Raw genomic sequence first — 26296 nt, 5'->3', positions numbered from 1 at the left:
GACAAACTCAAGTACATATGTCCTTATACAGCATGAATCTACAAGTATATGGGGTCAAACGCCAAATCAAGCCCCTAGATGTGTGTATATAGGTACAAATAACTATTTTTTTGGCAAAATATTGGCAAAACGGAGAAATCTGGCCATAAAAATTGCATGTAAGTGTATATAGTGTTTTTCCGTGATGTTTTTGATTTATTATGATTTTTGGGGATTTTCTAGGTTCAATTTGCTATTTTCCTTTTAATTTTACTAATTATCGGTAGAAAACTTCAAAAATATAAAAAACAAAAAATATGGGGATATTCAGTGACTATAGGACAACCTATGGTACAATGGCGGTGCAATTATGTGAATGGAGCGGAAAGCGTGTTTTGGCGAGATTTTGACCGAAACGTCAAATTTCTCGGAAACTGGGCAAATGGAGTCCAAATCAAGAAATTTTTGAGCTTTAATAGCATCTCGCAAGAAGTTGGGAGCACATGTCAAATTTCATGGAAAGTGGTTTAGGGACCCCCATTATAAGATTTTTTCACTTCATTTTAAGCTCATTTCTACTATTGCCTTTTGAGAGAGAGCTCTTGCCACCTAAAGCGAACTGAACTTCCAGCAGCTTCTATGACGCGCACGACCACCCGACAGGCTCCAAACATGAGAGGTAGGCTCACCACCTTGATCTTTTCTCACATGTTTGTTGTTTTGTTGTGAAAACTAGCGTAGGGTTCACACGGAAAGCGGGTAGTAGAGACCTACAGGTAGAAGTGACTACCTAACGTCTAACCCAAAAGCAATGAGGCTACATCGGCGATTTACCCTAGCATAGGAGACCACTTTTAAATACCCAAAGGAGGTAAAAAACCATCGAAAAAAACCCTAACTTCTAGAGCCCCGCAAGAGGCCACCAAATGGTAAATCGGCAAAAAGCCACCCAAATGCTACCAAAGCTCATGGGTAGGAGCATCTCGACATGCTCGACAAGTCTATATAGCCCACATGGCCATAAAATGACCCCAAGTGGCACTAATCTTCAGAAACGGCATCAGACACATAAAGCGTCAAATAGCTCTCGCGGCGCCCAAACTGCATGTCCGTTTTCCACCAAACTTCATGAGCGGCTTTCCTAGACCATCAAAAACCAAGTCCTATGGTGGTAGACCACCACAAGTCATCGACGACATGTAAACGCAACCACAGGTGCTTCCAGAGCAACAAATTACCAAACAGAGCTCCAGTGAATCCAAAGTCTACAAAAACCATATGGCAAGGATCCCCAAGGGACTGTGAAGCTATAGAGACCAACATCAAGAAATTTCATCTCGCCGAAAAGAACTCCAAAAGTCAGAAAACGGCTCGGAGGCTCTGAAATCCACACAGGGAGTTTCTTTCTATCTATTTGACTTTTTTGTTGAAATAGGGCTTAAAAGGGACTCAGGGGACTTAGGCCAGGCACCAGTAGCACTCACCATATAATTTTCATCAAGAGACATCCTACACGTAGGATGTCTCAAGGCCAAAAAAACGCAAAGTCAGATATGTGAAAAATGATGAATTAGACATCCTACGCGTAGGATTTCTAAATGACCAATTTGGCCCCCAGATGGTACTTTTCAGTTCTAGATCTCTTTATGACACTATCATGAGCTCATATATCAAGTTTCAAGCCATTCTCATCACATTTGGCCCCAACACCTCCAAGATGCACTTTTTGAGCCTAAAAACACTACACATGCCCTTACCAACACCAATTCTTATCCAACTCAAAATCCAAGAGCAGGGCCATGTTCCACATGCAAAGGGCTAACCCCAGAACCAACTTCAAGTCATTTTGATGAAAAAGACATCCTACGTGTACAATGTCTCTAGTATGATTTTGACCTACTGAGCAAGAACTGGCTTCATAGGGGCCATTAACATGGTGCAAGAAGCCTGTATATCAACTTTCAACCCATTTGAATATCATTTGCCATCTGTTGAGGACATCCTACCCAATTTGTGAGCCAAGAGCTTAAATCTACCGAGAAATGCACTTTTTGATGCCCAAACCCAATTCCAATCACATAGCCATGTTGCACAGGTGAAGGACCACCAGCCAACCAAGTTTCACCAAAAATAGGCAAGGTAGACATCCTACGCGTAGGCTGTCTAAATGATAAATTCTAGCCAGAAAGCTACTATGAGCACGTGAAGAGTTTCCCTAGTTCCTTTTAAGCTTTATTTTCAATTTTCAAGTCATTTGGATAGTTAGAACTCAGTTTCTCAGCTGATATGGAAAAAACGCAAACTTCGGACTACTGAGTGCAATAGGATCCATGGTAGCCACAAAATCACCTGCAAATAAGAAGAGGATGACAATAAAAGACTACTTAGAAGAAGTGGAGCCGTTTGTGATCCCAGAAGGAATGCTGAAGCCCACAAGCACATGGATTCAGGATGATTTGCTAGAGTCCAATGATTTGAAGATCTACCAAGGTGTGTTCAAAGATCCTGAAGGAAATGCAGTAGAGCTATCCATGATACCACAGGAGCTCAATGAGTTCGTCAGAAGCAAGATGGGGGATTACCTGGAAAAGCTGGATCTACACAACTATTTTGAAGCTTTGCTAGCAGGAATTGACATCAAAAGAGTGTGAGAATTTGTAACCACTATCAAAGAAGATGGAGTGGCTTGAGTCACCGATCTACAGGGCAAGCCAGATACTATAATTGTCATCACAGAGAGGGCGGTGGCAGCCGCACTTGACATCTCAAACAAAGGAGATAGTGTGACAAAGAGGCGAGATGAAGTCAAGGTGTACTCAGAAAAGAAGAACAACTACACATTCGAAGATATTGCAAACCCAAAAGTGGCCATCATGATTCAACTCTACAACCAATACATCCACATGTGTACAAAGCGGTCACAAAAATACAGAATGCCACCTGGAGCCATTGCCACCACCTTCACCTGGGCAATGCAGAAGAGCAAGCCAAAAGTGATCAATTATGCTACTTACATCCAGGACAACCTGGTGAAGATGGGAAACAAAAATCCCACCTACATTGTACCGGGTGAGCTGATAACAAAAGTGGTCTATGAAGCACTACATGCCAAGGGAAACTGGCCTGAACCTCCTTCATATAATGATTGTCTAAACTAAAAGAAGATAAAGAAGAAGAACCTCCCAGGGCACCCAGAGTAGCCACACATTTGAAGCACCAGTTAGAAACCGTGCTAGAAGAGACGCCAGAGTCAAAGAAAGGAAAGAAAGTAAGTCTGCAAGTGCCGAGCAAAGAGACCAAGTCACAGAAAGTAGCACAGCTAGAAAGGCTAATGGAAAGCTTCAGAGCCGACAAGAGCACTCAAGGGAGATCTAAGCGAGCTGTGGAAGCCATCCCTAGAAGCCATGCGGGATCATCTTGAAGGGTGCACCGAGATCAGTTTGAAGACTACATCAAAAATTTTGAGATTTTAGATGCTACGATACAGAGAATATCCCTAATGTCCCATTTACAGAAGAAGAAGTGGACGAAGTAAGACAGCAACTACTAGAATAGCAGGAAGGCCAAGAACAAGAGAGAAAGACCAAACGGACCGGGAATTCAATAAGAAGCCACCGACTCCACCGTCAAGCCCCACCTCCAACACCACCTCCTCTTAGCCCTCCACAAACCCAACAAAAGGAGGATGGACACGAATATTGCAAGCAAGACAAGAGCGAAGAGCAAGAGCAGAAAGAAGAATCTGAACCGAAAGAGGAGAAGCTAGATCCAAAAGAAAAGAATTTCTGAATATTTCTTGATCTACTAGCTGCAGGTTACTCTAGAGAAGAGGCAGCTGCGATGGTCTCTGAGTTGGCAAGCACAAGGCCCAAGGAGCAGATGCAAAGCCTGCGGTTAGTGGAATTGAAAGAGATGGCCAGTGATACAGTCGACCTATAGCCACCAACCAATGATTGGGATGTGGTGATGAAAAAGCTAATCGGGCTCAGGGCAAGATCAATGCCCACTGAGTGTGAGATTGATACTCTCAAGACAAATGAAGTTCTTATCAAATCTGAAGTTAACTCACTACAGAGACAGAGCCAAGAGCATATGGACAAACAAACAAAGCTGTAAGCTAGTTTGTATGCGGCATTACAAAGATGCGAGGAGATGGAATGGCAAAATCAAGCAGCCGAAAACAAGCTTCAAAGAGGTGAAGAAGAATACGAGAAAATCAGCAAGTCATTGACAGATGCAGATAGAGAAAAGGACAACTTGACTCTACAACTTGCTGAAGAGTCCAAAGAAGTGGAAGCCCTGAGGAATGCCAAAGAAAAGGTAGAGATAGAGCATGAAGCAATCCAAGATGAAGTGATCCAGCTGAAAGATCAAATTAAAGTCAAAGATCAAACCATCCAATGGCTAAGAGAATCTCTGGCTAGAGTCCAAGCTGCTAGCTCAACTGGCACGACTTCAGAGACTTATCTATATGAAGAAAAAATGAAAGAACTCTAGAAGGAGTTAACACTGGAGACAAGGCAAAGGCTGATGCTGGTTGAGGGATCTATGGTAATTCAGAACCGCCTGGAAGAAGAGAACAAAGCCATGCAAAATTAGCTAGAAGCTGTAAAAAGAAAGATGGATGAGGATTTTCAAAGATGGCAAGCAAGAAACGAAGCCATCAAGAGGAAGCTTGAGGAGGCTGAAAAGATAAATGCAGATCTAAATGACCTCCTAGTAAACATGGGAGAGCAAGCGGAAGCGGAAAAGAAGACACTTCAGGAGAAGATAGAAGAGCTGAGAGGGTAGAAGCAAACGAAAGAGCATCAGTTTAGCATAGGTCTAGCTGCAATGGAGGGGATCGACATAGAGAATGTGTCACATCAGTGGCCACCATGCAAGAGGAAATCCTGGTGGGACCCTCAAAAGAACCCCATGATCTGACACAAGAAGAGGAAGAAAAGTTGCAAAAGGCCATAGAAGCGGCGGTAAAAGACACAGCCAGAGAAGCATTGGAATGGGAGCAGTGAGTGTTTAAATCAATGACTATTCAAAAGATAGATGCCAGTAACCTTTGGCATGAATGGCTACAACCATATCTCCCATATCCTCTGCTAAAGTACGAAGATGCTACTATCAACAAACGGATAAAAGAGGAGCCAACAGTGCCATTGTAAAAAGCAGATATCTCCAAACTTGAAGGGGTCAAGCTAATAGTGGATTCTCAACCCAGGTGGAGAAAGGCATGGCTCACAAAATATCCACAATACCTAATCCATCTGGTAGAGGCACCAAAAGTGATTAGAGATAACCTCAGTTTCTACCCTCTACGAAGGATGAGGACATGGAAAGCCCACGAACTATTGCAGAGAAGCCAACCCACTTGGCTAAATTACCAAAAATTGCGAGGCTTGAAGGCACGCAAGAGAATAAGTGAGCAATACATGGTGAAAACCCTAACAGGCGCCATCAAATTGTTCACTAGCTCGCCTGACCTATCTTGCATCATGATGAGAAAAATATATAAAACCCTTTTGGCAGTCTTTGAAACCTTCAAACCAGGCCAGGCGACAGACAATATCTTTTTCTTTCAAGATACATACAGATGTGCATAGGATCTGTCTACTCATCCATCTCACGAGGTGATACATCCACTATATTAGAGAATTATGTTTTTGCCTTCTTATCACCTCCAGGCCTTTGAAGAAGCCTTCTACACGGGATTCTTCACAATCAGCACAGATATATTCGGCCCGACTCTACTGGCTCAGCATGCAAGATATGAGTCCCTTCTCAAGATGAGAGAAAGCCTACACTGAAGAAGCGGCTCAACTGTCATGTCGGGGATGACATGAACAATGAGGGGGGGAGTGTTAGTAGCTGGACACACCCTATGGAGCTCGGCGAAATATTATTTTTTGTAACTATTCTTTGAGAAAAAACCGACATTTCACCTTTGTAAATAGTGGGGCTTGCAGAAGCTTCGAGATTGTATCCCATTTTTAACATTAAGATTGAGTAGATGGTTAAATTGGAACATTAGGGTTTGAGTTTGTAAGGTATTCATACCACTTTTGACCTTAATGAAAAAACCTTTGTCATTTTTAAAAGGTTCTATCTGTAAGTGAGCATATTGTGTAGGAGAGAGAGTGATAGTTTCATCTTGCTACGTGCGCACCGGTGGTTGGAATCAAGTGCGGAGAAGTGCAAAATGTTGCCCCTGACGAGAGCTACGCGTCGATACCCACATCGCGGGTGTACGATATCGTTTTGCGAGCTTGACCTACGAGCTTCATCTGGTGATTCGGTGAGCATACGTTTTCTATTTTCACATTTCAGCATATCCACGCTTTCACATTGAGTAGAGATACACTTTAGGTACTTTAGTTTTTGAAAACGACGACCTGCAAATTTCAACCAAACATCCTACGTGATTTTGCACCAGCTACTTAGGGTTGGGATTTGGGTTCATAGACCTTAGGGAGAGCGACCTATTGGTGTTAGTAGGGTCTCCTTCAAGTTCTCTGGCGTTTCGAGAACGTTCGATGGGTATTTAGCTCTTGAAATCGTTGTAGGAAATCTCCTCTTATGCACTCCTGAAGGCTGTAGCTTTGACATTGGGTAGAGACCTCTGTAGGAATTAGTCAAGAGTTGGTCCAGTGTAGATTGACACCCTATGCTTGCTTCCACGCAGCTGCGGGTCGAGCTTCATCCTTAGCTGACAAATCTTGTTAGGTGAGTTCTCGCTGTGCTGCGTTCGTCGCGGCGTATCCACCAACACCTGCTGAGTTGTTTCACTGTATTTGAGGCAACATCCTCAAAAGTGACTCTCCAAATTTCTATTTCCTTGATAGTTTGTTTATGCATCTTTGACTCATTGAAGATCACATTTGCAGTAGGGATGACTCGATGAGATTCCGGGTGCCAGAGATGATATCCCATCTCTCCATCTGCACCATATCCAATGAAAATACATTTGTGTGACTTTGGCTCTAACTTTTGTCGAAGTTTTTTAGGCACATGAGCATAAGATTCACAACCAAAAACAGGTAGATGATCATTGTGGGGCTTTGTTTAGACCATAACTCTTCTAGAATCTCATTATTCAATGGCGTACTAGGCAAACAATTTATAATGTGCACTGTGGCCAAGACGGCTTCTGCCCAAAAGCCTTGTGTGAGATTTTCCCTAGAAAGCATGGTTGTGACTCTTTCCTGAATCATACTATTCATATGCTCAACAAATCCATTATGAGCTGGTGTGTATGGTGCAGTAAACTGCCTTTTAAGCCCCCTTTTAGCACAGAAACTGTCAAACTCCTTGGAGACATAGTCTCCATCGTTGTCAGTGCGCAGCCCCTTGAGTTTCTTGCCAGACATATTCTCAAAGAGTGCTAAAAAAATTTGGAACACAGGAAGAACTTGATCCTTGTGTTTCAAAGGATATGCCCACACCTTTTGAGTAGAGTCATCTATGAATGTCACAAAATAGCTGCCCCCCCTAGAGATTTGGCTGACATAGGACCACAAACATCACTATGTACTAAATCTAGAGGTTCAACTCGCTTTTGACCCAATGGTAAGTGCATAGACCTAGTCTGTTTTCTATAGATATAATGCCCACAAACAGGAAAGTCAACATAAGACAAGACAGGTAAGTAGCCAAAAGGAGTCAGAGTTCTCATTCCTTTTTGGCTAATATGACCTAGCCGGCAATGCCACAACTCAGTAGACGGCAACTCGGCTATAGATATGTAATCATGACCAACATCTGACACATGCATGGAATACAAGGTACCATGCTTCTAACCTCTGAGTACAACAAGATTACCTTTGCGTACTATCCAAAAACCATTTCCAAATGTGGTGTTGTAGCCCAAATCATCAAGCTGACCAACAGAAATTAAGCTTTTAGTCAACTTGGGCACATTTTTGACATTACATAAAGTAAAGTGCATGCCATTTCTTAGATGCAATTTGACGTTTTTGACACCCTCATTGTCTAGTTCATAAACATCACCAAGTCTCACTTTTCCACGAGAGTGAGAATAAGTAGAGAACCACTCTCTATGTGGTGTGCACATGGAAACTCGCACCAGAATCTATTATCCAATTCTGTGCTTACTACGCATCTTCCATAACAAGAGCCTAAAGAGGTAGATTTGTTGTGAAGACCAATACGGCAGAGGTAAGTGGCATAACAACTGTTGGAAGAGTCTCTACAATAGGAGCATTTGAGCACTCTAGCACATTGATCTCCTCTAACTTTGCTTTGCCCTTGTTTGAATCATCAAACTTAGAAGTTTCACTGGATTGTTTATCCTTCTTGCCTTGCTGCCATTTCCTGCAATCCTTCTTCACATGCCCTTTTTTATGGTAGTGATATCACTTGACATTACACATAGAACCCCACGACTTACTGCGTGAGCCCGCACGTTCCTTGCTTTTGAATTTGAGTGCGACCCCTCTATCTATCACTAGCAACATATGCATCACCATCCTTCTTGCCTTCGAGAGATTTCTTGCGAATCTCCTCGGTAAACAGACTCCCAAGGACATCATTGTACACTAGACTGGTACCAAGTGCTGAGTTGCTAATCACAGTACAAAATGTATCCCAAGACGAGGGTAAACTGCATAGCAAAAATATACATTTGATTTCCTCATCGAAGACCAAACCCTGAGTGGTCAACTGAGTGAAAATGATATTGAACTCATTAATGTGAGTAGAAATAGTTCCCTCTTCCTTCGTACGAAGGTCAAGCAGCTTCTTCATCAAGAAAAACTTATTAGTGTCACTTTTGTTCTCATAACTGGAACACAACTTATCCCATACATCTCTAGCAGTTCTTTCTCCAACTGTAGTAAAAACACACATTCGGCCAAATGCAAACGAAGGGTAGATTTGGACTTAGCATCAAGTTTCTCCCACTCAACATCTGTATACTCGCCCTGTGGAGGCTCCATGATAGGATCCAGCTGGCCTTTTTGTATAAGAGAATCTTGAATTTTCTCTTTCCACATAGCAAAATTCATCCTATCAAATTTTTGGATATTGTAAATATTCTTTTCACCACTAGATGACATGGCTGCAAGCTAAAGATAATATGGCGATAAACACTGGTAATTACGGAAAAAATTCGACAGAGTTTCCCCAGAAAAACTGACAGAATCTCAATCCAAAACTATGACAAGAGATCAGTAACGCATAAAAAGTAATGCTCTCAGAGCATAAGACAGGCGCATCAACCACTAATTGTGCATAAAAAGTTAAAAGATGACCCAAGATTGCCAACATGGCACCAAATGAACCTAGCCCTATCTATACATGTCCTATGGCGAGGCCACGAAAAAGGGGTACTCCAGCAACCTGTATCACCGAAAGGATCTCAGCATTCGAGAATCCCCCAGCTCAAGAAAACCTCACGCTATCGACCCTCACAAAAGGTTATGCAGACAAGAAACCAGCACAATCTCAAAAAGGTCCTCTGAATCGAGTCTTAGAAATGGTCGAGTATAAGACCTAGGGAACTGAGACATAGGATCCTCCTCCCTAACGCCCTTTATATAGGCCTAGCTCCTAGCTCTTTCCGTAAGCGGATCCCCAGTCCACACTGGTCCAGTCTAGGTCCTTGGCCTAGGTCCTTGACCCCCTAGGTTGGGCCTTGCCTTATAGGACCCTTGTCCTGACATTACTCCCCTCTTAAGGAGAGTTTTTGTCCTCCAAAACAAAAGTGGAAAGGTTCTTCTTAAGAACACTAATGTTTTCTCAAGTGGCATCCTTCATGGATCCAGCTGTTTGGTTGATCAAAACACGGGGTCCGCAGGAGGTTCAATGAAACCAAGATTAACATCTCGGTTTTCCACATTGTTGTCCATTTGCAACCATCTAGCGTGTAGACTCCATTTAGAATGCACATGAGCATGGTAAACGAGTTATCTTACAAAGATATACCAGAAAGAGTACTGGTTTTCACTTTCCGTGAGAGTAACTTGCTGACCTAAATCATCAGTCAAGTGTAAGTCCTTCACTTGTTCTCAAATTTCATCAGTAAACAACCCCACCCTAACGAGTGTCAAGGTTGAGAACCTGACTTATAGATGAAGAGACTACCGAGTCGCAACATGCATTCATTGATAGTAAGTAAACTCCGAGAAGAGCGATAAATGCTTACTAATTGGATCCGTGGTGCTAACGTATGCACTTGCATATCCTTTAGCACAAGATTACATTTTGTAATGTGCATATCCCCTTGGATAAGTGACAGTACAGAGGTGTGTTTTCCACACGGTTTACAGCTAGACTTTCCAGATGGCTGGTAAACGGGATAACAATATCGTACCACATTGCAGAAGAATCAACAATGGAATGAATAACCCTCGTTGGTTAACTTGCAAAATCTACAAGCATCCAAACCGAGCCATGACCTCTATTGGTGATTGGTAGACCTAAAAAGTAATCTTATAGAGATACTGCACTTAGAGTGCAAAATGCTTCGTAAGCAACAACTTGAGGAATATGCATGTCGTTCCAAATCAGCCTTTGCTAAACACTAGGGCCCATAACACCTAGTGTGCATGCATTTAGCAAAAAACAGATCTGAACCTATATATCGCTGATTATCCTTGCCAATACTTATGGCAAATGTGATGTGCGTAGCACACAGTAAAGAGAAGGTGAAACAATGATCACTTCTAGGTACAAACAATGAGACTTTTTCATTAAAAACTTAGAGCCTTGCTATATGTATAGACAACCATCTGTAATGTTGTTTAGCAATACTTGTAGTTGAACAAGTCATTCTAAGTATCCGACAATTTTTGGCCACTGAAATTGCTCCTGATACGTCGTGCTAAAAATGGTCTAGAATACAGATTTGACCAGCACACAGGGACTTTGTCGTGACACATACTGGAAATAGTGGCGCCAATGTCAATCCAGAGACTCGTATTCTCCACATGCGGAATATGTCTCATGTGAGGATGTGTAAAAAAGAACATCCTTCAAGTACAAGATGTACTTGTGTGTGGAGATAACTCTAAACACTCTGTGACAAGAGTGAGAGGGACCCTCATTCATTGATCCACACTGGCTAAATCGAACTCCTTGAGTCCCTAGACCATGTTGTATGCCATGTGACAACATGTGCCAAAGCGAATCCTACAAGTGGATTCGTAACAGCATAATGTACTTTGGATACTACGGCCCAAAATACTTTTTTGACCTGCCCTTGGCATGGCCCTGAAATACTCAAGCATATGTAAACGACTTGAAAAAACCAAGCAATGCATACTAAAAATTGTCATAACACCAAATCAATAGATGCGTACCTGGAGATTGAATTGAATGTTCACTTACCCGTATTCAAATAGAGAGGAACACGGCGTCCACATGTGAAAAAACAAGCAATATTGCACTAGAAACCTTGCATGTTGCCTTCGCAATCCAAACCCGTTGGGTAGAAGCTACGTAGTCAAACGCCTTGGTAAAACCCTTTGTAGAACGCGTGGTAGATTGTGGAGTTATTTCCTTGAAAGTATAGAAGATAAAATATTGATCCTCAATGTGTATGGGGTGATTTAGTAAGCAACCATTGGGTCATACCCCAAAATTGTGATGCCATAGACACTCGTAGTGCTATAGAGAGAGCAAGAAATCCTCCGAAATGACAAGACTCTTGCTCGTCCATTAACGTCAAGATGTTCAATGTGTACTCCACTGGGAAAATATGTTCGATCCGAAGAACAATAACCCAAGGAATGGAAATATTTGGATCTTACCCAAGATTTGTCAATGGCTCTTAGCCAGCCTGTGTGTGGCTCCTAGGTCTTATGATAGTTAGTGTTTAATCGATAAACCTATGAAAACTAATGTGAATGGAATCTTGGCCTTTTTCTAGTCTGCCTCTATACCACTCTCATCGAGAGAGGAATAAGCCACAGCTTGATCCTCTTACCATGTATGGGGTCGTGACTTTAGAAAAATGACTTAAACTAGCACTTTGCATGTGAAATATGTCGTAGATTTAGGTTCCATTTAGTGGTAGGGTGCGTTGAGAGCAACCATAAATTTAAACTATCCAGAATGTAGTATGTCTGTGATAGAGTTCCTGGTGTGATAGCGGAAGCGTAATCTTTGAAGCGGTGGAATTTATGCCACCTAGTTAGCATGCCGTGCATACAGATTGTGAAGCCCTTGGCGAGAGTGATGTCCTCAAATGTGAGAGCTAAAACCATTAGTGCCTTGCACAGTTTAAACTAGTAGGGATTTTGTGAGGTGGTATTCCCTATTTTGCCAGTTTGTCAATCTTGTGTGCCACTGCTAAAAATAAACAATACTGAACATGGTCTAACCTGGTGATCTTGCTGTAACCAATTGTCTTGAGATGTGGGAAGAAAAACTCGCTCAAATGTAGATCTTCATCTCCGTTGCACGAGAGAAAGTTGGCCTGAAATATCCTGCAGGCATATGGAGAAATTCCCCAAAAGCTTGTGCTCATACAATACCCCAAACGGGAAAAATATCAATTTAAGAGTCGTAGATTGAAGCCTTTCTTCACATAAATATATTTGTGCTGAAACCAATGCTGTATAAGCATCCTCTATCAGCGTGTAAAAACTGTGACAAAGAGTCGGCCATGCCAAGGAACTTGCTTCCTTTTTCAAGTCCAGTAAGAGGCCATGCATGTCTCCTTTGATGCATGTTAGATATATGCAATAGAGATGATGCATGTTCCATCTAGGTCAAATGATTCATAAGAAATTGACAGCCTTGTTGTTGTTACATCAATTCATCGTCGATGATAAAAAGATGTATGGTAAGTGCATGACGCCATTCACATATATTACCTTATGTAGAGATACGACCAGAATGTTGTAACCCGTTATGCAGATGATAATAAACCCAAAATCAAAAGCTTACCTCATTAAGCACTCCTGCCGACCAATCTTGTCAACCCAAAAATTGAACGTGTTACCGAGGGGAAACTACAAATAGTACGAAAGCAGTAACCCAACATTGGACTACATCGGCCGTGCTCATGAGCACCCTTGCACGGAGTCTTGCTAATGGCAATAGCAGTCATAGGCTTATTGACCATTACTGCTAGGCAACGTTGCCGCCCTGCATAAATCATGAGGGTAATCAACTTGATTAGAACAAAATTGAAAGAGGTTACCTTGTTTCTGTTATTGTATTCAAAATCGTGTGCCGCAATCATGTGATGATGTTGGCCTACTTTGGCCAGTCGTAATTCATACCGAGGTCCAGCATTGTCATACGTGAGACGGGTAAAGAAAAAGTAACCGTGAGTTGCACCCTGCACTTGGCATGCAGTCATTGCCAATTACTTTAGAAAACATGTTGGATCACATTCACAGGCCTTGCTTGTACCAATAGTTCACAAGCCTTGCTTGAACCTTAGGATCTAGCATTGCCGGCAGAACCATGTCCGATAAAAATTTCCTCTTTGAGCGGTGGAACCATGTTGTCAAATTTTGGATGGCTGTGTTAGCAACATCTGATGCGCTGCATGATTATTGTTGTCCTTGACCGCTTAGGTTTGTTATGAGCAAGTCAAACACGATCAAACTTTCCTAGGAACCATGTCCCTACCCAAAAATTCAAATCGAAAAGGCGAAATAATCGGCATCGCAATCTGTAACCAGTGGTCAGCCATGCCGAGCATCTGTAGACTCTTGTTCAAAAAACGAACAATAGGCCTTGGCATGCAAACAATGCGAAGTATCTAAGATCATCCTGGAGGGTATCTATTTCCTGCAAGAGAAAAGCACGCATATAGCTTTAAAAAACACATAAAAAGACATGGATCTCAAACCTGAAGATCACGTGTTGTCAATGCATTCTGCTTGATGTCAAGTATGATAAAAGCCATGATTCTGGTGCATAACTTGTGGATCTATCACCATATTGGCTTATAGCCTTGCCAAACACTAAGGTGATGGCAATGTCGATCTTCTGTGGATAGCAATTAAAGATTTGAAAAATTCCCCTTCAGAGGAACATGTCCTCATCAAGACTGTTGTGAAGCAATCATTGAAATGTCCCTTGCCATTTTTGTGAGACTGTATCCTGGGACTACTCCCCTTTGGGTCTCTTCAACAAGGCGGCCTGCGCTTCCTTACCAAAGTTGTTTTGCATATGGTGCCTTTTGTGCATGCGGACCTTGCTGACTTGCTTTGCAAATGTCTCTCATGTCTCATATTGAAACTAGGCTGGAGTTGACAACCCTTGCGGAATATGGCGACTCAAGCTGTGCATGCCACCAATGATATGGCAAATTCCCAAAGTTGTAGATGCAAAACCTACCAACCATGGAGAGCCTGGCCATGGGGCACATCCCTTGGGTGGGGAGGGTGCCCAAGTGGGGGTGCCCACGCTGAAAAATTGAAAAAAAAATCCAAATTTTATCAAGCACTAGCGATGGCGGCCGCAATCTGCACGAGGAGAGAAGGTGAGCGAGCTGAGGTTCTCCTGCAAACCGGGGCTCGACCCTGTGTCAAAAAGTCACCAGTGTTGCCTCGCGATCCTAAGAAGCCCAACCACATGCAATTTCTCTCCAGTCGACCTCCTCCTCGCTCCTTGCATAAGGGTGGCCGCACACTAGGTTCATCATCGCTTGCCTATGCGCCTACACATGGTGCCGTGCACACGGTTCTTCTTAGCCTTCTTGATATTCATCTCCCCGCCTCTTAAGAGGTCTTCACCTCTCCACCTGTCCAGTGGTCTTGCCCATGGCCATGCCTTGCATGACGGCTTTCCCACGTCGAGATCGAGATCGAGATCAAGAGAGAGAGAGAGAGAGAGAGAGAGAGAGAGAGAGAGAGAGAGAGAGAGAGAGAGAGAGAGAGAGAGAGAGAGAGAGAGAGAGAGAGAGAGAGAGAGAGAATGCAGCTTCATGCAATAGACATGCAAAGCTTCCACCTCCTCCATAGCTCCTCCCTTCCCTGAGCTCTGATACCAATATAAGACCTAGGGAACTGAGACATAGGATCCTCCTCCCTACCGCCCTTTATATAGGCCTAGCTCCTAGCTCTTTCCCTAAGTGGATCCCCACTCCACACTGGTCCAGTCCAGGCCCTTAGCCTAGGTCCCTGACCCCCTAGGTTGGGCCTTGCCCCGTAGGACCCTTGTCTTGACATCGGGACTACCAAAAACAAGCCAAATTGGCTCCACAAAAGGTACATATGGTAGTTTCCAGAACTCAACGTACATCCACTTTTAACAATACTGCAAGGTCAATATATGCACTCAAACAGGCGCCAAACAAAATGTGCAAGCAGTAAACAAATCCCTACGGAGAGTAAAACCGCTCCCAAAAGAGCTCAAGCACTATCAAAAGCGCCAAAACAATGCATATCAGCATCAAATCCCATTGAAATCTGTGCTGATGCTAAACACTGCAACCTGTAAGAAACCTGGATGTCCTGTATGTATGCAAGAACCTGTGAGGAGATGGATGCCTAAAAAAAACCCGAGACAATGTCGATGCCAAAAAGTGCTCCTAATCGGTCCATAAACACTATCTTAATAGCACATAATAGCCATAAAGCGGCTATATACCATCCCAAAATAGTCTCTGAACAACCTGCACCTGTGTCCTGTACCTATATCTGTAGCTGTAGCAAAACTGGAGTTGAAAAATACAACTCCTGAAGCATAGCTCCGATGAAGCTTTTGACTGTAAGAATAGCTTCAAAAGGGGGATAAAATTGTAGGGGGACTTGAAGACTGGGCAAGAGGAGACACTTAACAAGGAGAGAACAGACACAACCCCTGCATGATTTTTGCCCAAACCAACATCTATAGTAGCCCCCTGGACTATTGGTCAAGTTTCAGCTCACCTTAAGCATTCTCAATTCAGGCTCTACTGATCACAACAATCAAAATACTCCCTAGCTCGTAGTCGTCAAGCTGCAACAGAAACTCATGAGATTTTTTACACTTGTTTTCACATTAGGAGTTAAAAATGGCATCTCTATTTTAAGCAGCGAGATACCCTTCACACATGTTTTGGCCTCGAACTTCGAATTAACAAAATCTACAATCTTGAAAGCTTGTAAAGGGGAAGGTTTTTGGTCAAAATCGTAGCAATCCTAAACAAGCAACCGCAAGATTCCATTATGGCATCGAAGTTTGACAAGTTCAATGGTTCCGGTTTTCATACTTGGCAAATCAAAGTCAAATGTTATCTGATGCGGAAAAAACTATGGAACTTGGTCAAGCCTCTTGCAACCGATGAAGCAGGCACTTCAACTGTAGTAACTTGAGCCCTCTCTGCCGAGCAACAAAGCAAGACGAACAAGCTTTTGATATCATTCTAACTTTCTCAGAAGACGACTTTATTCATTATTTGGATGATGTTGATTCTTCAAGTGATTTTTGGATAGAGCTAGAGAAGCTTTACGGTGCCAAAGCTAAGTATTCAAAAATGAGTTAAAAAATGGAATTATATTCTCTTTGCATGCATGAAGATGAAAACATTGCAGCTTTAGCTAATAAATTGAAGAGTATTAAAACTCAACTTGTTTATGTCAAAGCCCCAATACTAGAATAAGATCTCATAGCCATTTTGTTAAAAAGTTTGCGTGACAAATTTCATCAGATTGTTACTGTTTTAAAGGAGAAATATCTGCTGCCCTCCTTGGATGGTATCATCAATTCTTCGCAAGAATAAGAACAAAGGGTACCTAGTACCAATTCTCCTATTATTTCTAGTGCAGTATTCCCCATTAGCTCTTCTAATACTTCCAGTGCCTATGCAATCACTAATTGTGTTTCTACTTCAGCTTCATCTCGACCACTTCAGTGGTACCAGATCTTGTGCCATTTGTGGGCGCAACAATCATCAAACAAAAGAATGTTTCAAGAAGAATCCTTGTGTTCATTGTGACAAAACAAATCATCCGTCAAATAGATGCTTTCAAAAGTGTAAAAACCAAATTCATATGATTGAGGGAGATACCAAATCTCCAATATATTCTGCTGACTGTCAGGACAAGGGTAGGACCAGTCACGGCCAAGGGCCAGGATGGACATGCAGTCAAGGGGGTCCCTATATTTAGCAGGCCAAGGGCCTATATAGAGCATGGCTGGGTGGAGATTAGCATGTTCAATCCCCATGCCCTTTCACTATATGGACATGCAGTCAAGGGGGTCCCTATATTTAGCAGGCCAAGGGTCTATATAGGGCATGGCTGGGTGGATATTAGCATGTTCGGTCCCCATTCCCTTTCACTGGTATCAGAGCTAGGGGAGAAGGAGCCATGGAGGAGGTGGGAAGGTTTTATGAAGCATTCAACGTCTCTCTCTCTTGCAATCGAAGCATAAGGCATGGCCTCCCTCTGTCCGAAGTAACCCTCTCTCGCCTTGGTGTTGAGAGCTTCCATGGAGGGGTCAATTGAGGGAAGAACTGCAGGAGGGACCCCTTATATGGGGATTTCCATGTCGGGATCAATAAGCCAAACAAGGCCGTGGGCAAGATCCCTTAGCAGTTGAGGGTCACCGACAAGCAGGCGGTGGGAACCTCCCCTTGCTCACACAATGAGGCGAGATTGGCCTGCACAGTTTGGCTTTGATCTTGCTCCAAAGAGGAGCGCCATGGACGGTTCACAAACTTTCCTCTCTTCACCGTGGCCATCAAGGCAAAGGAGCGCCGAGTGCAACCGTCTTCTTCATCCCTGCGCTGTCTCAACCAGAACGCCATCGCTGCATGCATTTAGGATTTCTATTTTTAGCATAATGGGGGCCCTAAATTGGGCACCCTCCTCAAATAAGGGTAGTAGCCAATGTTGATCAAGACTAGCTGGTATCATATCGAACAGGACGAGCTGGTAGCTCATATCTAGAGGACCGGATGGAGCAAGGAGTTGTCAAGGGGTAATGTCATGAATAAGGGCAAGACAATGATGAATGATGTAGCACACTCCTATGATGGCAAAAATATTTCCGATTTGTAGAGATGGTACATAAACGGCTTGAGACTCAGCAAGGGTGTCGTCAAGAGCAAGCTGCAACCGATCGGCAGGTGCTGAAAGGATTCTCCGTAAGATCGGCTATGGTTTGAGGTCTATGGACACATTGACTGAGAGGTCAAATTGCATGATTAACCAGGTATGCAGTAGCTTTTGTTTTGGGTTTGATGACATTTTCAAACATGTTATGTAGCTCTTGCATGCAGGCACAAGCATGGCTTGTGAGAGTTCCATACGCATTCAACTTTTTTCCAAGGACAATCAATAGGTATGTTCACTTGTTTCTTTGATCAAGCAGTATTTGATAAGAGCTGACATTTGATAGTTCAGCGATAGATGAGCATCGAGAAATGTTACAATTCTCAATATCATGTCCTTCGGCAAGGCCCTTCACAACATGAAGTAGAGTAGTTATTGAGCATGTACTTAATAAACTCTCGTATGCAATGGAATGGATGATCAAGGCTATCATTCATCCACCCAGGCAGGTTTGAGTTGCATAACTTGTGCATTTTCTCCTAAATTTCACTTACATTTACAATTCGACACGGTCGATTTTTTGTTCATGAACGACAAGGTCGACTCTCTTTGCTATGACATCTATCGTCAATAGCATTTGTTGGCAATGAGGCGAGACAGAGTTCTATGAAGCCAGGCTTCAATTTCCACATCTTGCATTGAAGCTAGTCATGTTTGGCATATGGTATGACCATACAAAATTAGGACGAGATAGGCAATGTGTTTGCAGGTTATTTCCTACTACATGTTATTTCATTATGTACCAGACGGGTGGATAGGACATACGACAACATCTGTGCAGACATGGATATGAGCCGTTTTGGAATGAGTTTCTCCTCCCAACTTTCATGACAACTGGTTGCAGCAACAACGACCAGGTTAGCCAAGTTTAAGTTTTTCTTGTTTTTTTTCTGTTTACACCTTACTTGGAAATTACTCTCATTGTGCAAAGCAAAGCTCTTTAGCAATTTTCTACGAAGCACAGCTTTAGGGAACTAGCAAAATAGGGAATATCAACTCACAAAATCCCTACCGATCTAAACTGTGCAAGGTACTTATAGTTTTGGTTCTCACAGTTGAGGCGATCACTTTGCGCAAGGGATTTCAATTCATTATGCAAGGCATGCTAGTGAAGTGAATTCAATTCTGCCGCTTCATGCATTACGCTTTCGCTATCACACTTGCAACTCTGTCCACGGATACACTAAAAAAGGGATTGTTTACAACACCACTGAAAAGAACCTAAAATTTTGACTTATTTCACATTCGAAGTGCCATATTAAGTCATTTTTGTAAAGTCACAACCCCCTACATGGTAAGTGGGGCAAGCTGTGGCTTGTTTTTTCAGTTTCCTCTCTCGATGATAGCATTATACAATCAGATTCTTGCATGCTTATAGGATAAGTTGCCACTCAGGCATACGATGAATCAGAGCACACATTCTAGGCACACATACACTAGAAATTTAAGGAAAGGTCCTTAGCCCAGCATGCTCTTCTTTTCGTTCTCTCTCTCCCTCTCTAAGAAAAAAATGAAACTCTTCTAAGAAACTTTTCATACATGTTTTGCTCGTGAGTCAGCTTGAGCCAATGTGCTCGAACTCAGAGCTAGCATGTGGCTAAGATGCTACTCACACTAGTCTTCATCGTTTAATCGATTGAACACCAATTAGCATAAGGGCTATTAAACACACATGCTGGCTACGAGTCATTGTCAGATCTTGGGTACCACCCAACTGTTGGCATTGCTTGAGTGCTTGTTCTTAAGAAGGAACAGAAATACCTAGTGTAGTACTCAACGACATGAATGGACAAGCAAGATTCTTGTCATTACGGATGTTTTCGGTGTTATTTTTGCATGACATAGTTTCAGTGTGACACTTGAGTCGAGTATTCGATAACCATAAACTCAACTCAGCTAATTTCTACCACGGATTCTAGATGCAACATATTGTTTCCACAGGATGGCTATCCATAAAATCTAGACTTTCCACTTGTGTGGATCTCCTGCTCTCTCTATAGCACTACGAGTGTCTATGGACACATTGTTTTGGGGAAAGACCCCGCGGGTGCATACTAAATCACCCCATAGTCATGGAGGATCACAGTTGATCTATTCTCGTTCCGCAATCTACCATGCAGTAGTGAAAAAATTGAACTTTTCAAGTTGATTCTCATCATTCTATACATGGATAACTATGTTGGTTACCATTACCTGCTAGTTGAACAGTTTCTACAAAGGGTCTTACCAAGGGGTTTGAGTACATAGATTGCAACTAAAAGTATTTAGTTTCTTTTCAGAACTATTTAGATTCTTTTTTAATGCGTGCTAGGCGCATTACATTTGCCATAAGTATTGGAAAGGATCATTATGGATGTACAGGTTCGGGTTTGTTTTTGCTAAATGCATGCACACTAGGTGTTATGGCCCCTAGTGTTTAGCAAAGGCTGATTTGGAACGGCATGCATATTCCTTAAGTTGTTGCTTATGAAGCATTTTGCAGTCTATGCGCATTATCTCTATGAGATTACTTTTGGGTCTACTAATCACCAATAGAGATCATGGCTCGGTTTGGGTGTTTGTGGATTTTTCAAGTTAACCACGACGGTTATTCCGGAAATTGTTGATTCCTCAACAATGTTATACGCTATTGTGATTCCCCGTTTACTAGTCGTCTGGGATGACTGTTTGTAAACCGTGGGGGAAACACACCTCAGTACTGTCAGTATCCATGGAGATTGGCAAATTACAAAGTGTAACCTTGGGCTAAAAGGATATGAAAAGTGCGTACATTAGCACCAAGAAATCCAATTAATAAGCATTTATTGCTCTTCTTGGAGTTTACTTACTACCAGTTAACGCATGTTGCGACTAGGTAGTCTCTTCATGTATATTTCAAGTTCTCAACCTTGAACACTCGATAGGGTGGGGTTGTTTACTAATGATGAAAATTCAAGTCAAGGACTTGAACTTGGATGATGAGTTATGTCAGCAAGTTACTTTCAATGAAAGCACACACCATAGGCTATGCGAGTCGAAGGCTCGACCCTGTTGAGCAAGCTCTAGGCATATACGAAAAGGAACTCCTTGCAATTCTACATGCCTTAGACTCATGGAAGCACTATTTATTGGGGACTCCTTTCATTCTGCGAACGGATCACCAAAGTCTTAAGTACTTCATGACACAGACCAAGCTCTCCGACAAACAAATGAGGTGGGCAAATTTCCTTTCGCAATTTCATTTTCATATTGCTCACATTTCTAGCAAGCATAATCAAGTAGCTGATGCACTCTCAAGACGACCGAGAGTGAATGCGGTTTCCATAGCAACTCACAATGATCTATCTTCAATGATAGATGAGTATGCTATTGATCCCAATTTTAGAGATGTGATTTCAGCCCTTGCATTAGGGAAGAAAGAAGAACCATTTACTTTACAAGATGGTTATCTTCTCTATGGCAATAGACTATGCGTTACTAACTCACTACGTGAGAAAGTAATGTATGAATCTCATGCTCCACCTTATGCGGGGCATAGAGGGATTCAGTCTACCTTAAAGGGAATTGAAACATATTTCTATTGGCCAAGAATATGTTTCCAAATGTGTGGTATGCCAAAAGACAAAATTTGATAGAGGGAAGCAACTTGGGTTGCTTCAACCCTTGCCAATCCCTAATTCACCATGGGAGAGCATATCCATGGATTTTATCTTTGGATTGCCTAAGTCTATCCATGGGAATACGGGAATATGGACGATAGTAGACAGGTTCAGTAAACAAGCTCATTTTATACCTGTCAAAAAGACTATCAAAGCCCATCAAATGGCAACCCTCTTCATTTCACAAATTTTCATGTACCATGGCTTGCCAATGTCCATAGTGTCGGATAGAGATCCTAGAATGACCAGTATTTTCTGGAAGGGTCTCTTTGAGAATTTAGGAACAAGGCTAAACTTCTCTTCGGCCTATCATCCACAAACTGATGGCCAAAGTGAAATAGCTAACCTAACCATTCTCGATCTACTAAAAGCCTATGTAACGGAAGTAGATCAAAGATCCCAATGGGAGAAGTACTTACCCTTAGTAGAGTATGCTTACAATAACACTGTACATACTTCCACAGGAAAAGCACCTTTCGAGGTAATTGAGGGAAGATCAAAAATTCCCTTGCTACTTAAGGTACATGGGAAGATCTTTGCTGCAGATGAGTATAGCCGAGACCTACAAGAATCCTTCTAAAAGATTCAGGATGCTATCTCTATCTCACAGCAAAGGCAAAAGGCTGCTGCTGACAAGCAGAGAAGAGCCCAAGCCTTTAAAGAAAACTATTGGGTCTTGTTAAAGTTTCCCAAGGCTTGATTAAGGCACACGATGGGCAAGAATCCTACGGGCCACCAAAAGTACTATGCTAAACTAGAAAAAAGGTACTATGGTCCCTTCCAAATTCTTAGGCCAATCAATGAGATGGCCTATCAACTTAAGTTGCCCAATCATTGGCTCATACACAATGCTTTTCATGTGAGCCTATTTAAGCCATACAAAGGAGAGCCACCTCAAGAACCAACTATTGAAGACCCACCGGAGATCGAGGACCAAGAGGAGGTGCTGCAGCCCGAGTCCATTCTCCGCGTAACAAGACTTGATTTTGAGGTGTTTTAGTAATAAATTTTGTTTTCTAGGAAGTTTTGGTCGTTTTAAAGTTAGTCCACTGTGTAGAAGGATGTGTGGATTGTTTTCATCCGATAAAATTTTTTGATCCGGAAGGCACTTTCTGGGGCATTTTTGAAGGTGTTAACGTGGGATTTTGAAAAAGTGATGTATGAAGAGATTGAAGCCTGCGTTATAAGGAACAACTTTATTTTCTTTCCCACACAAATACTTCAAGTCAAAATCATACTCAGCCAACAATTCAATCCATCTCCTTTGTCTGTTGTTTAACAATGGCTAAGTGAAAATATACTTCAAACTTTGATGATCAGTACGCAATTCAAATTTGACACCAAGCAAAAGATGACGCCAATGTTTCAATGCATGAACAACAACAAGCAATTCTAGATCATGTGTTGCATAGTTCAATTCATGTCGTCTTAATTTCCTAGACTCATATGCAACCACTCTTCCTTTTGGTGTCAAAACACACCCTAGTTGTTCACCACTAGCATCACATGACACAACAAATGGTTTGCCCATCTCAGGAACTTTCAAAACACAATTTTCTGCTATTTTAGCCTTCAAGGTCTCAAAAGCAGTCTCACTGGTAGAAGTCCACACAAAACCCTTCTCTTTCTTGGTCAATTCGGTCAAAGGACTTGCTATCTTAGAGAAATCTTTAATGTGTGCTCTCTCATATTGTGCTAGATCCATAAAGCTTCTCACATCCCTTAATGACTTTGGTGTTGGCCACTCCACAATAGTCTTAACTTTTTCAAGGTCAATGTGAATCCCCTCTTTACAATCTGATCCTTTGCAAAAGAACACTTACTTGCTTTGGCATACAATTTATGTTCACGCAAAACCTCAAATGTTTTCTTTAAGTGCAATGCATGATCTTCTTCATTCTTAGAATACACAAAAATATCATACAAGAACACCAGAATGAAGTCATCAAGATACGGGTGAAAAATATTATTCATTAAGCACATGAAAGTTGCTGGTGCATTAGTCAAACCAAAAGCAAGAACTGTAAATTCATAATGCCCATAACGTGTACGAAAAGCAGTCTTTGGAATGTCCGCGACCTTAATGCGGATTTGATGGTAGCCAGAATGAAGATCAACCTTTGAAAATATTGTGGCACCACTCAAATGGCTAAGCAATTCATCTATGTGAGGAAGAGGATATTTGTTCTTAATGGTCTGTTTGTTTAACCCCCTGTAGTCAATGCATAACCTATATGTACCATCCTTTTTCTTTTGGAATAACACAGGACTACCCCAAGGAGATACACTAGGTTTAATGAAACCCTTTTTCAAAAGGTCATCAAGGTGTATCTTGAGCTCTTTAAGCTCATCAATATTGAACTTGTATGGAGCCCTTGAATAAGGTGTTGCTCCTGGATATAGATCTATGGCGTGGTCCACCGCTCTAGGCGGAGGCATACCAGGAAGATCGTCCGGGAACACATCCTTAAATTCATGTAAAAGATCCTCTACAAATTCTGGATTTTCCCCTTTCTGCTTATTCCCAGAATCCTCTTTAATCTCGTTAGCAAACACAAGAAACGTCTCACACCCTTGTCTCACCCCCTCAAAAGTTTCATGGAAGAAATCAAGAGTGATTTAGTATTTCTCTCCTCAGCTTTAATCGCATGACCATCTCTGTTTTTAAAAAACAACTCACCCCTCTCACAATCAATCAATGCATGGTTCGCAGCCAACCAATCCATTCCCAAAATTACATCCCGTTCACCCATGCTAATAACATAAAATTCTCCCGAATGTTTCTCTTTGTTCAGTAAAAAAGGTAAGTTTTGAATATGACCCTGTGTATAATTTTTCTTCCCATTGGCCAAGGTCTCCTAATGTGGGAATCAGAATTCAATTTCAAAGTCTGCGCAAGCTTGTTAGACATAAAACAATGCGTACTACCCAAATCAATGAGAAAATTCACAATTTCAGTTCCTATCTTACCCCGAATTCTTATAAAGGATGCCCTTAAATGATGAATAGACATTGTCATACATTTCATAGGAATTTCAGAGCACTTACCTTCCTCGCTCGCTTCCTCAATCGTGGTGTCCATCGCATTCATATTGGCTTCCATTCGTACAAGAACTGCCTGATCGATCTCCTTATTTGGGCATTCGAACGTCTTGTGACCTTGCTCACCGCAACTAAAACATAACCCAAATCTCCTTGCTCATTCTAGAAAAGCAGGATCATGTTGCCACCGCAGCGGTTGTTGTCTTCTTTGATTCTGATTTGCATCATTTTGACCCAAATTTTGATTGCGGTTGTTTACAGCATTCTGATTTGTACTCTGATTTCAATTGAAATTCTGATTCTGATGTGAAAAATTATTGGGTGGTCTTCTCTGATTTGAAAACCAATCTAATTGGAATGAATATTTGCCTTTGGTTGAATTTGCATACAACAGTTCATATCATTCATCTATTAGGATGACCCCATTTGAAGCAATGTATGGCTATAACTGTCCCACACCTATAAATTTTCTTAGCTCGAGGAATAAGGTAGAACTGTCACATGAGATGCTTGAGAAAATGGATAACGAGTTGGCCAAAATCAGGGGGAATATTAGAGAAGCCCAAAAGAGACATAAATTGTATTATGACAAGAAACATCGGGTTGTGGAGTATGAAACTGGGGATATGGTTTTCTTAAAGGTTATTCCCGAGAAGTCTCATTTGATTCTTGGAAAGGATAAGCGATTGTCTCCACGATTTGCTGGGCCATTTAAAATTTTGAAGCGCATTGGTTCATTAGCTTACAAATTGGAATTGCCTTCTCATGTCAAAGTGCATCCTGTATTTCATGTGAGTTTATTGAAAAAGTATGTTCCTAACGTGCACCATGTTTTACAGGACAACTCTAAGTTGAAAGATGACGGAACATTGACAGTAGAACCAGACTTAGTGCTACATAGGCGTATCAAACATTTGAGAAATAGAGACATTGTGGAAGTTTTGGTTAAGTGGCAGAACTATCCAATAAAGGATGCATCTTGGGTTGATCTTAGTGTTTTGCAAAGCGAATTTCCCTCCTTCCAACTCTGAGGACAGAGTTAATTTTGAAAAGGGGAGATTGTAACAAGACTTGATTTTGAGGTGTTTTAGTAATAAATTTTGTTTTCTAGGAAGTTTTGGTCGTTTTAAAGTTAGTCCACTGTGTAGAAGGATGTGTGTATTGTTTTCGTCCGATAAAATTTTTTGATCCGGAAGGCACTTTCTGGGGCATTTTTGAAGGTGTTAACGTGGGATTTTGAAAAAGTGATGTATGAAGCGATTGAAGCCTGCGTTATAAGGAACAACTTTGGTTCTTTGAATCTTTAGAGATTTTGATGTTTTGATGCTCGTTGAGGGCCAAAGATTAAGAAAAAAGTTGGATTTGCTGTTTTTGCATCATTTTTGTAGAAAATGCTGTTTTGCAGGTTGATTTTCAGCAAATCAGAGCAGGCTATGGAAATTTTCCATCACATAGCCGTCGAAGAGCGCAGGGAGGGCAACAAGATTGTGTGAGACGGACTTGGGCTGTTTTGGCTCCGTTTGGGAGTTATGTTCAGTTGAAGACAGCTAACCTCTACGGATCGCTTCGCGATCACGTTTTTACCTTGTTCTTGCAGGTATATTGGCGCGCAAGTCGAGTCGA

Source organism: Adiantum capillus-veneris, chromosome 9, assembly GCF_014529385.1.
Source record: "Adiantum capillus-veneris isolate H3 chromosome 9, ASM1452938v2, whole genome shotgun sequence".
NCBI lineage: Eukaryota > Viridiplantae > Streptophyta > Polypodiopsida > Polypodiales > Pteridaceae > Adiantum > Adiantum capillus-veneris.
Note: the sequence above shows the minus strand (reverse complement) of the source record.